This window comes from Tauraco erythrolophus, chromosome 1, assembly GCF_009769465.1.
Source record: "Tauraco erythrolophus isolate bTauEry1 chromosome 1, bTauEry1.pri, whole genome shotgun sequence".
In the NCBI taxonomy this organism is placed as follows: domain Eukaryota; kingdom Metazoa; phylum Chordata; class Aves; order Musophagiformes; family Musophagidae; genus Tauraco; species Tauraco erythrolophus.
Genome location: NC_141465.1, coordinates 115,828,688 through 115,840,929, shown reverse-complemented (window position 1 = coordinate 115,840,929; position 12,242 = coordinate 115,828,688).

Here is a 12,242-nt window from a genome sequence, read left to right as displayed (position 1 = left end):
ATGTAAAGCATGCTCTTTCAAGCAGACCAGAATCTATTACGATAATTTCCTTTTGATTCTCAAATGTCTAGTTTTAATTCATTAAGAAGTAGGATGTGCATAGACAGTGTGTCACATACTTTGCCTCTTCTAATATAACTTTTAAAGTGTAAGAAAAAGCAATTTCCCTGCCCTATTGGGTCTGCAGTCTAATTAAACATCATTGAATCGGAAGATAATGAATGGATTGGTCTATCACCTTAAAGAATCTAGGCAGGTTTTCAACTTGTATCTGCATTTGTTGTTGTTGCTGGTTTTCTAGTTTATCTTTCCAGGAGCAAAGACATTAGCAAAGCAGATAGTCTTAAGGAGGCCATTTGGATCTCTCAGGACAGAGAGGGCTATGAGGCTCACTCAAGACAGAGAAGATGGTTGAGCAGAAATGCAATATGAGGTTGATAAGGGAAGCACAGGTCAGTATTTCTGAATTCTGAACTGGACACGTGGGTAGAAATAATACTGAAGAAGACATATTAATCATAGAATCATAGAATCGTAGAATCATAGAATGGTTAGGGTTGAAAGGGACCTTAAAGATCATCTAGTTCCAAACCCCCTGCCATGGGCAGAGAAATCCTCCACTACACCAGGTTGCCCAAAGCCTCATCTAACCTGGCCTTGAACATTTCCAGGGATGGGGCATCCACCACTTCTCTGGGCAACCTGTTCCAGTGCCTCACCACCCTCAATGTAAAAAATTTCTTCCTTATATCTAATCGAAATCTCCCCTCTTTCAGTTTAAAGCCATTGCCCCTTGTCCTATCACTACACGCCCTTGTAAAAAGTCCCTCTCCAGCTTTCCTGTAGGGCCCCTTTAGGTACTGGTAAGCTGCTATAAGATCACCCCGGAGCCTTCTTTTCTCCAGGCTGAACAGCCCCAACTCTTTCAGCCTGACTTCATAGCAGAGGTGTTCCAGCCCTCGGATCATCTTCGTGGCCCCCCTCTGGACCTGCTCCAGTAGCTCCATGTCCTTCTTATGTTGGGAACTCCAGAGCTGAATTGAATATTAGAATGAATTTAATATTGCTCCATTAAAAAAAAAAAAAATGGGAGTAGAGTGAACGCCACGTTTGTAAAGGGGAGTCACGTTTTACAATCTGCTTTCAAATTTGTCAAAGGAGTTACTAAACACGAGGAAATGGGTTACTTGTTGATAAAGTGAACTGAGATTTTCCCAAAGCTTGTGATATGATTGTCTACCAAGGAATGCTAAAGAAATCAAGTAGTCTTGGGAGAGAAGGAAATTATCCTTTTTGAGCAACAACTGGCTAAGATGTAAGAAATTAAGGGTAGGAATAAGAATTTTATTTCTGTGGTGAAGGAGCTAAATAAAATATCTTTAGCATACTCATAATTAAAGTATAAAAGTATATGAATAATGAGGTAGTAAAGTCTTCTGATAAAATCATTTGATATAGTCATATCTAAAACTCATTTCAAAAGTTATATCACCATTTCGTAATGCTAACAGATTTGACTATAAAATGGAAGGTGGAACTAAAGGTCAGTGCATGCAAACTAAGGCACGTAGGCCAGAACATCTTTAATGATAAATAAGCAGTGATGGGGTAGAAATTATTGCCACTAAATGAAAATGCTTGACGTCACTATGGTTGTTTCCTGAAAAACACTAGCTCAGTGATCAGTGATGGTGGGGAAAAAAAAGTACAGCAGAGTGTTAGGAATGATTAAGAAAGGAACTGACAAACAGAAAAAAATGTTATGCCATCAGGTTGATTGGTGATGCCCTCTCATCATGATCACTGCCCAAAAAGATACAGGACAACTGGAAAACATAAGGGAAAATGTCATAAGAATGATAATATCTATGGAGTTACCTCCAGGCAATGAAAAACTGGGTAAAAGTGTTTCTCAGCTTGGGAAAGGAAGGCACAAGAGGGGTACAAGACAGAAATAAATAGTCATAAGTGATATGAAGGACACAGGAAAAAAGGAAAATATTCACATTTTCTCATGAGTCTTACGAGCACTCGTTGAAATTTGAAGGAAAGAATTTTAAGTAAAAAATGTATTTTTACACAGCTCACAACACAATGCAGAATTTGTTGCTGTCAGATGGTGTTAAGGCAAAAGGTACACATGGATTAAAAAGGAATTCTGTGAATTAATCAGAAGTAAATCCATTGATTGTTATTAACTATAACAGTACGAACGCAACATTAGTGCAGGAAGGGCCCCAACCATCAACATCCAGAAGCCATGTGAATGGATCCCGGGGGAAGGACTGCTGTGTGCTCACACTGTGTCTTTTGCTCTTCCATTTTTTGAGCTCTGGGAAAGACTAGAGAGACAGAAAGAAGCGCATAGCTTTAAGAAAAGATTGTGTTGAATCTTGTTCCTACATTTATTGTACTTCCCTGGCAGAAAAGTGGGAGCTGAAAGGATGGAAAATTCCTTTCAAGACGCAGGTGTTTGAAGGGATTCTTTGGGCCAAGTTTGACCTCAGGGATTCCTTCGGTCTTATCACGGTCCAGATGTCAGGGGCATGAGGGTTTCTCCCCCCTCACTTCTAGTGCTGCAGATCACCTCTAAGTCAGAATTATCTCTGAAATTTCAGAGCCATTGGTGACTTAAAAGCACAAAACCATTGACCACTAAGTGTGACTTAGTGATTTACCTCCTGCCTGTCATGCTTAGAGAAGAGCCAGAGACGCTCAGATATCTGTTGCAACAAGTCTACCACTGACACAAGTGAAATCTGTAAACAACTGCTTTCCTCCCTAAAAATCTTGGTTTTGTTTCTTCTGTCAATCGCCACCTAAGCAGCTAATCCTCACCCGGCAATCACCACGTGCACTGGCTTTGCTCGCCCACGGCTTTATTGCATATCCCACATAAAATTGATAGCAGTTTCCTTTTTGTAGACAAAACATTTAGGATTATCTCATTTGTCCTAGCAACAAAAATAATGATGCATATTCAACCTGTCATACAAAATGGTCTGAAAACGCTCTACAGATACGAAAAAAAAAGACCGGAAGGGCTGTACGAAAAGACAAAAGAAAACAAATAGGTCTTCCTTGGTTTTTCAGCTGGAATTTCAAAGCATACCACGTTTCTTTCCAAACCGCATTTTATTCTTTTAAAAGTATTTGGAAGGCCCCAAATGACATGTTTCTTCTGGATGTGATACTGCTTTTATAGGGATTTACTTGATATCATTTTTTCTTTCGCGTGATCTGTTAAGGTTTAGAAATTCAGCCTGCTCACCCTGCACCAAATTCTAATGAAAACCTAATATGGTAAAAAAAGTTTAAGAACCTGGAATACCCACTCACATTTTTAGAATGTTTATGATGCCTTTTATTTTTTTCTGATATTGTACTTTTAAAAAGTTTCGGTACACAGATGGTAGCTATATTCAGATTACCTTTGTGAAATCAACCACCTAAATTCATTTATCAATACACTAGCTAATTTCAGGTGCAGAAACACAGAACATGAATATGGAAAACTGCTTATTTCATACATAACTTTTGACTACTGTAATATCTTTTTTTTTTTTTTCCTTGGAGATCTCATGGAACTATAAGGCAGCCTGTGTTTCAAACAATGACTACCTTTCTCTCTTATATTTGCTTATAGCTCAGCTCTCCCTTTATGCACATCCTATAGCAAGGACTGCTGGGGAGCTACAGCGTCTCAGAGATCTGTTGTTAGTGACACGGAGCAGAGCTAAATACATGCCTACCAATGTTCTGCATCACTGCTCCCTACCCCTGCTATAGAAGAGGCATCACATGGAAAGAAGAGGTCCTGCCAAGCACGGTGGGCAGGGGAATGGGGAGGAGTGGGCAGGAGGCTCCCCAGGCTCTGCTCACCTATGCAGGCTGAGACTGGGTGCCCTTTTCCTGTGCTGGAGAGTTTTCTTCCTGTTCAAACTCTTTGCTTCTTGCTTGTCATTTGCAGTTGCATTTCACATTCCCCTTTACCTTCATTACACTCATCTCCTGTTGTAACAAATCCCCTTGTTGCTCACAGCTGATTCTCCTTAATTCAGAAAAAATTGATTTCATTTCACTGTTTTGAAAAAAAACTCAGATAATTTAAAAATACTGAAACAAAATGTTAACCTAATCCAAAACTTTCTCCTTTTTATTTTTCCGTTCAGAACTCGTTGATGAATTTGCTCAAAATTTGCAAATTCTTTTGGTCTTCCCCGAAAGCCAGTAATTGCTGTATTTACTGTGGAAAAAACCCTGCTAATCTCACTCTTCACACTGATTATGCATGACATGACAGGTGGCTTTTTAAAACGGAAATACACTTCACTTTCCTAAAGTACTGGTAGAAATAGAATAGTTTTAAAATCTAATCTCTTCTCACTTCAGCCTGGTCAATCTCTGTGTCTTCAGAGGGCTCTGAATTAAAGCCTTGCATATTTCTTTGCTTTTGCTGTGAGTCTTCTTTCCACTGAAAAGAGTAAAAAAAGGTCATATTGATTCCAACATGATACAGATTATGTGTCTTGTATGTGCCACATACTTTCAGTATGTTTAATGGAAGAATTCCTTAGACAAGTGAATTTTCTTAATTTTGTATCTACTTCCTACCCCCAAAAAAGTCAAGACTCGTTAAAAGAGACACAACTTGCATCTTTCAATTGACAGTAAGCATGTACAACAGTAAAAATTTGATTCTATGCCCCCCATTTCATAGAGTAACAATGGGTTATGTTGATTCAGAACTAACCCAGAAAACAGGAGATCAAAATTTATGTTGTAACTGTTGTGAATGGACAATTGGGGAGGGGGGAGGGTAGTTCAGACAAAACAAATTTCTCATAAAATATACCTATGGGGGCAGAAGGAATTTAGACTGTTGTTAGAAGAAAATGAGTTGCAAACCCATAAATATTTTCAACTTTGATAGGAAGCCAAAACCTTTTTATGCAAAAGCATCCATGCAATGTGGGAACTGCAGATCAAACACCTCATCTCTTTAATGTTTTGTACAGTCTGGTTTCACCAGCTAGACTCCATCCTCCCATGATATGAAATAATCATCTGTGTTTGTTCCCTGTCAGCAAAGGATTATGAATGTTTTCCAATCCTGATTTTAGGTAATCAGATAACAGACACAGAATGAATATTTTGCCTGTGAAATTGTATTGCGTTTATGACCACAGAATTATTAATTTTATTAGTTAAATATGAAGATTCTGTGAAACATAATTCAAAACCTATTCAAGATAAAAAGACTTTTTCAACTGTCTTTTTTTGGATCATAGTTTTAGCAAGGTGTCATGGTTTGATGTGGAGGGGGGGGTGGTTCTGGTGGCAGGAGAGGGATTTTGCTCCCTGCGACCTCCCCGGTTTTGGATCCGGGTTAGGCTTAGTTCTGGCCACCGGATCAGACTGCCATCCCCCTCGGGGTTGAGCCAATAGGGCGCCTCTGCGAATTGCCCTATTTAAGTCAGGACAAGGGAACCGGAAAAGGTGCTTCGCCCAGGATCGAGCAGAGAAGGGAGGAGGGCACTGCCCCCGCTCCCTGGCTCCCGGCCGGGCGGCTGCCTGCGTCGGGCCGGCGCCGCCCACGGAGAATGGCGGCGGCGGAGCCAGCTGGGGAACTCGGGGGCACCCCACTCCCAGGGTGCCCACTGGGCTGAGTTCACCTGGAGAGGACTGAGATCTGAGAGAAACAGCTGCATCGACAGCAGGTCAGTGAGGATGGAGCGGGAGGAGGTGTGCCGGAGCCGAGTTTCCCCTGCGGCTGATGGTGAGATAGCAGGCTGCCCCCCTGCAACCAGGACGGCCTCGGTGGAGCAGCAACCCACTCGCAGCCCGTGGGGAGAAGATGCCTGAGCCCGAGGATGGTCGTGTTGGGGGCACGGCAAGGCAGAGAGGCATCTGGAGTCTGCGTGACGACCCACGCCGGAGCGAGTGGCTACAGCTTCCTAAGTACCCGAGACTGTGGTATAGCCCACACCGGAGCAATCTGTGGGGAAGGATTGTTTCCAGTGGGCTGGACTCACGTTGGAGAAATTTGTGGATTTTTTCCTCGTGGGTAGGGGATCCATTGGAGCAGGGGAAAAGGGTGTAAGGACTCCTTCTCCTTTAAGAAAGAAGCAGCAGTAACAGCACGGAATGAACTGACCTGCACTCCCCCAGTCCCTGCCCCCTGTGCTGCTGGGGGGAGGAGGTAGAGCCGGGAGGAAAAGGAAGGTGGGGGGGGGAAGGTGTCGGTTTTAAGATCTGGTTTTGTTTCTTTCTGTCCTCTCAAGTAATCGGTTTTTATTTCCCTTTGTCCTTCTAAGTAATCATTAATAAACTGTTTTGCTTTGAGAAAAGCGCTGCCTGTTTTGCCCAGGACCATGGTTGGTGGGTGCTCCCTCTGTTCTTGCCTCAACCCTCAGTCCTTTTGTTTTTTTTTCTCTCCTCTCTACTTTATTGGAGAAGGAGAGACTGTGTGAGTTTTAGTTGCTGGATCAGCCTAAAACCACGACACAAGGTCACACCATCATTTCTTGCTATTACTTTGGCTTTTCACAGTGTTTTATCATTCTAGTAATGCATGATACCTTGTTCCATTCTTTGCCCGCATCAGAGAGAAGTTACAGGAAATCCCCGAAGTCTGAAAAACATGGAAAATCAAATTGATGAATTTGTCCATTAGAGATGAATTGATCATTACCTGGAATGTCACGAGAAAGAAACATTGGAGAACAGACAAATCAAAATATTATAATTAAGACGAGCATTTTTAGCAGTGAAAGTAACTGAACATTGGAAGAGCTTACCCTCAAAAGGGGTTCTGTTGTTCTTGGAAGTCTTTATTTGTAACAGAAGTGTAAGTCTAATGCAGGTGAGGGTCTGTGGTGTGTTATGGGAGGGTATGACCAGGAGAGGACTGCGTAGAGATGGCTGTGAGGAATGTCATGGGGCCTGGGATGGTCCTGCATACACTCAATTTTCTCATAAGGTCTAATCTCAATGCGCAATCATTAACAGCGATGATCCCTCCCAAATAACATAGAAAAAATTTTGTGGGTGGAAGAAGTATGAGAAGAAAGAAGAAGAGCAAAACTCGGGAGTGTCATAAGCTCTGGAAAGTTTGGGAACAGTCCAGATTTCAAAGAGATACTTAACTGCATTCTTCAAATATCTCTGTGAAACCCAGTTACACATCACGCAGAAATGGTATACTCATTGTGCTGGGATCATTTCTAACTGGAATCTGGCCAAACCTTTTTAAGCAGAAAGGCAGGCAGGGGAACAATCCTGTCATTAAATGTCCTTGTCATTTTATCTTCATTCCTTTGATTCGTTGCAGATGTTGCTGTGGAAAGTGTTTTAGTGCCTTTCTCGCTTCAATTACCATCAGTTCACACTCAGTTCATAATGGCAGAATAATTGAGCAGGGGACCAGTTCACCATCCTTGTGGATCTCTTTGACATCTACTTGTGGTTCCCCTATTTCTTTATCTTGCAGCAGATTTTTCCTTAGAAAATTAAATATGAAAGTGTTTGAAGGTTTGAAAAAATGACAAAGATTCATTACTTCGATAACTTTATTTCAACATTAGATTAACTTTTTATAGATTATAATGACAAGCTCTAAGCAAAATGATTGTAGTAATTCTGAGATGTATGACAATATGAAGTCATCACAGAGTGTGTAGTTCATGATTTTTTTCTTTCTAGCAAAATCAAGTTAATAAAACATAACAACAATATCAATTTTTAAAGTAAATGCCATTAGAGGAACTCTAGGTGCATGAATTTATAGTGTTTACATTGAATAGTAAAGTCAACCAAACATTTATTTTTTGTGTATTTCCTTATTCATCATTTATTGAGGAATTTATTATTAATACATTAATATAATCAGTAAAGAGATTTTGCTTTTATAAATCTTGTAATTTTAATTCAAGAACATCCTGTATGATACTTCACAGACATAGGGTTGATATCCAGCTAGTGTAATTCTACTGTGTAATGTAATTCACTGACCATGATAAAATATTAGTTTAGCTATACTAATAAAGTTGGTGGTTCATAATCATTGAAAATTAAGCAAGAGAAAAGGTGTTATTAAGACATTTTCAGTAACATTAAAAATGCTCTTCTGCAATAATATTCCTAAATAGCAACAGAAAGGTTGGTTTCTACGGAGAATTGGAAATTGTAATTGCACAGTGTGGTGATCTGGCAGTCTTTCTGGAAACAAATCAAGAAAGAAATAATTATACAAGACTTTCAGAGCCACAGTTTCAAAAACTGAGCTCTTTTCTGAATCTGGCAGACATTTCTTTGCCAGTCTAAGGAAATATCAAGTTTTTTGTGTGTTTAGTTTTAAATAAGGCAGAGCGTTGAATTTGTTATGTCCATATGTTTGCAAACACAAATATTATTCCTCCTAAAAGTACGCAAGAAAAATCACCAAAACATTCCAGATCAACCATCAATGAACACAAATGTTCAAACACAATTTGAGCTTTTGGAAGACAGTTCAGATAAGCTTTTCCTAAACTTCGGCACGCAGATTTAGAAATGGATCCCTGGATAACTTTTCTGCAGTGTCATGCACCCTCTTCAGAGCAGAATAAGATGATATGGGGATTGATTCTCACAACAGCAAGAAATTAACTCACCATTTTTCCTGCTCTTCTTTCCACTGCCCTTTGGCAAGAGACTAAGGGTATGTAGAAAAAGAGGAATTTTCTTTTGCTTATTTGGGTTGTGTAATCCTCCTAGCACTGAACAGGCTGTTCTGACAACATTTGCATTGGCAGTGGACAGAGAGAGAGCTCTTCTGGCCAAGCAATAGTCTGAATATGATCTATTCATGGTCTTCTCTTTGCATTCAGTTTCACAGACAAGACACCCAGCCTTGCCTGAACCCTCCCATCCCTGCTCGCCTTTGACTGGGGAGCACACAGGCTCTCTGTCTTCTGTTCCTATTGAACCTCTGCCTGGTCCACAGGCTTTGTGGTGGTATCAAGCTAAGAAGATGCTGTTTACATACCCTCAAGGGTCTTCCCAACCTTAGGTATTCCCATCAGTGTCCTCACCCAGCCCCAAGGGCTCCTGTCGCCAGGCTGTGCCACTATGGCTCTGGCACTGCTGTGGTCGTGCAGGACAGAGAGGCCTTTTGCTTGTCCCATCAAGGTAACACCAGCCAAGTTTAGCAGGTGTTTACCAGGGTGGCGAGGCACTGGAAAAGGTTGCCCAGAGAAGTTGTGGATGCCCCATCCCTGGAGGCGTTCAAGGCCGGGCTGGATGAGGCGTTGAGCAGCTTAGTGTAGTGGAGAGTGTCCCTGCCCATGTCAGGGGGTTTAGAACTAGATGATCTTTGAAGTCCCTTCCAACCCTAACCATTCTATGATTCAATGATTCTATGACTCTAGGTGTTAAGTATTGTGGCACTGAAAGGCACAGCATCCTGGCACCACTGGCAAACAGCTAAATTCACCCCTTGTCTTTGGCCTTATTACATTTGTGAATGTGGGAGCTATCATCCAGCCTAATCTTGAGAAAGTGCCTTAAAGATTCGAGCTCTCATTTTGCTTTCTCTCTAACACTTCCATTTCTTCTCACTGCACCCCTTCTCACATCGGCACTTTCCCCCTAATCTTTCAAATCCGGTGTCAGGAGTCTTTTCCATATTCCTTCCATCAGCTCAACCCCTGTAGGATTCACACTGTTGTCAGAGACAGGGGTTTGGTGGCAAATTAAACTTTTCCCCTGAGTTTTTCTTGATTTGCTTTGATTACTGAGGAATCTGGGGAACCTCAGTCATCTCCTCTAGGTACAAGAAATTTTCTTCCCCAGCAGGAGACAGGACTCCAGCTGAATTCACACAACTCTATTGCTTCATATTTCCAATGGTATTCAGATAGCTCATATCTTGGAGTCTAAAGCTGCTCTCATACCTGTGGAGATTTTTTGCACGAAGCAAACAGAGTTCAAACTGAGTTCCCTGTCTGCAGTATTCACTACATCATCATTAGGCTCCTTGTTGTCTGGATTGCAAGTTGGATGAGGCTGGCTTTCTTTTCTCCTTTTTTTTGTTTTATTTTGTTTTGTTTTGGTTTGGATTTTTTATATCCCAGCTTCTTACTTATGCCCAAAAATTCTCCAGGGACAGAATGTGTCTACAAGACTGTAATGAGGAGACTAGTCTTGGATGGGGCAAACTTTTTCTAACCTAATGTTTAAAGACACGGTGCAGAATTGGCTACAAAAATGCCGAAAAAATGCATCTCTGTAAGATAAAAAAATTGCAGTCCCATTCCCTTTGCATTACAGTTAGAACATCAAGAGGGATTCATCAGAAGAAAAGGCCTTTTTTACCACACTCAAACTGTATTTCTGTGGCAATTCTGTTACTCTCAAAACTTATTTTCACAGGGAGTTTGACAAGACATTTTAACTCCCTATTTACCTGAGCTTGATGCTTACCCATGTGTTGCAGTCTTAATATTGAGAATTTGCTCATGTTTTTAACTATTGCTCATATATGGTCTTATTTTTCCATATGTCTTTTACACAAAGTATCTATTATTTTAGCACATCAGCCAAGCTGGTTTTTTTTTTCCTTCAGTTATATAATATATATGTATATATAAAGTTATTCTGAATATAGATGAAAATATTTTTTAAAAAATATCTTATCTTCAGAGCTAATTTTTAACACCTTTGCTTGAGTTTTGAACTGTGGAAAAAAAAAAATCAAAATATATATATAGCAAAACAGTGCTACACCCTTTACCAAAAAGTACCAAAGGGGCTTTGTGTTGAATGTGTAGAGCAGAGCTGGGAAGGAACCAAGATCAAAGAAATATTCATATTCTCCATGCATTGATACTGTCTGTGCCACTAAAAGTGCCATGAAAAACATGGTGATTCAGTTGCTGGGCCCAGTCCTTCACACTGCTTTGCAAAAGAGTAACTTTACTCATGTGAGTCTTCACAGGAAAGCTCATTATGTAACTCACCTGCATAAAATTGCCCCTATGCAGAAATACTCACGTGATCAGGCCCGTAGTTTTTAACGAGTGATTCATAGAAAAATTCCCAGCTGAAATACGAGTTTTAAACATATTCCTGCTCTTTGAGGGCACCCAAGCTCTTCTAAAAGCTTTTTGGCCTATGTATGGAATTACCCATAGGAAAAAAACCAGAAGATGGCACATACATTATGCACAGATTTTTCAGAAAGAGTTGTTCCATATCAATGACCTGGATGAGGGGATTGCATGTACCCTCAGTAAATTTGCAGACGACACCAAGCTGGGAGGCTGTGTCGATCTGCTCGAGGGTAGGGAGGTCCTTCAGAGGGATTTGAACAGACTGGATCGTTGGGCTGAGGCCAATGGCATGAGCTTTAATAAGGCCAAGTGCAGAGTCCTTCACTTGGGGTATAAAAACCCCAAGCATCGCTATAGGCTCGGGGAAGAGTGGCTGGAGAGCTGCCTGGTGGAGAAGGACCTGGGGGTGTTGGTTGACTACCAGCTTGATATGAGCCAGCAGTGTGCCCAGGTGGCCAAAAAGGCCAATGGTAGGCTGGCGTGTATCAAGAATAGTGTAACCAGCAGGAACAGGGAAATGATCCTGCCCCTGTACTCGGCACTGGTGAGGCCACACCTGGAATATTGTTGTGTCCAGTTTTGGGCCCCTCGCTTTAAGAGAGATGTTGAGCTCCTGGAGAAGTTGCCCAAAGAAGGGCGACTAAACTGGTCAAGGGGCTGGAAAATAAAAGTTATGGGGAGTGGCTAAGGGAGTTGGGGCTGTTTAGCCTGGAGAAGAGGAGGCTGAGGGGAGACCTGATTACAGCCTACAAATACTTGAAAAGGGATGGTGGGGAGGTAGGGGAAGGGCTCTTTACATTAGTGTTGGGTGATAGAACAAGAGGAAATGGGTATAAGCTTAGTCTTGGGGAGATTCAGGTTGGATGTTAGGAAGTATTTCTTCTCTGAAAGAGTTGTCAGCCACTGGAATAGGCTGCCCAGGGAGGTGGTTGAGTCCCCATCCCTGGATGTGTTTAAGAATAGGGTGGATGATCTACTTAGGGATATGGTTTAATGGGGATTAGGGACGGTTGGACTCGATGATCTCCAAGGTCTTTTCCAACCTAGAAATCTATGAATCTATGAATCTATGAATTTACTGATTGAGCCTCCTCACACAGTGAGAGAAAATTGTTTCCCTGTGGCTTTTTGTATTTCTTATCAGCTTCA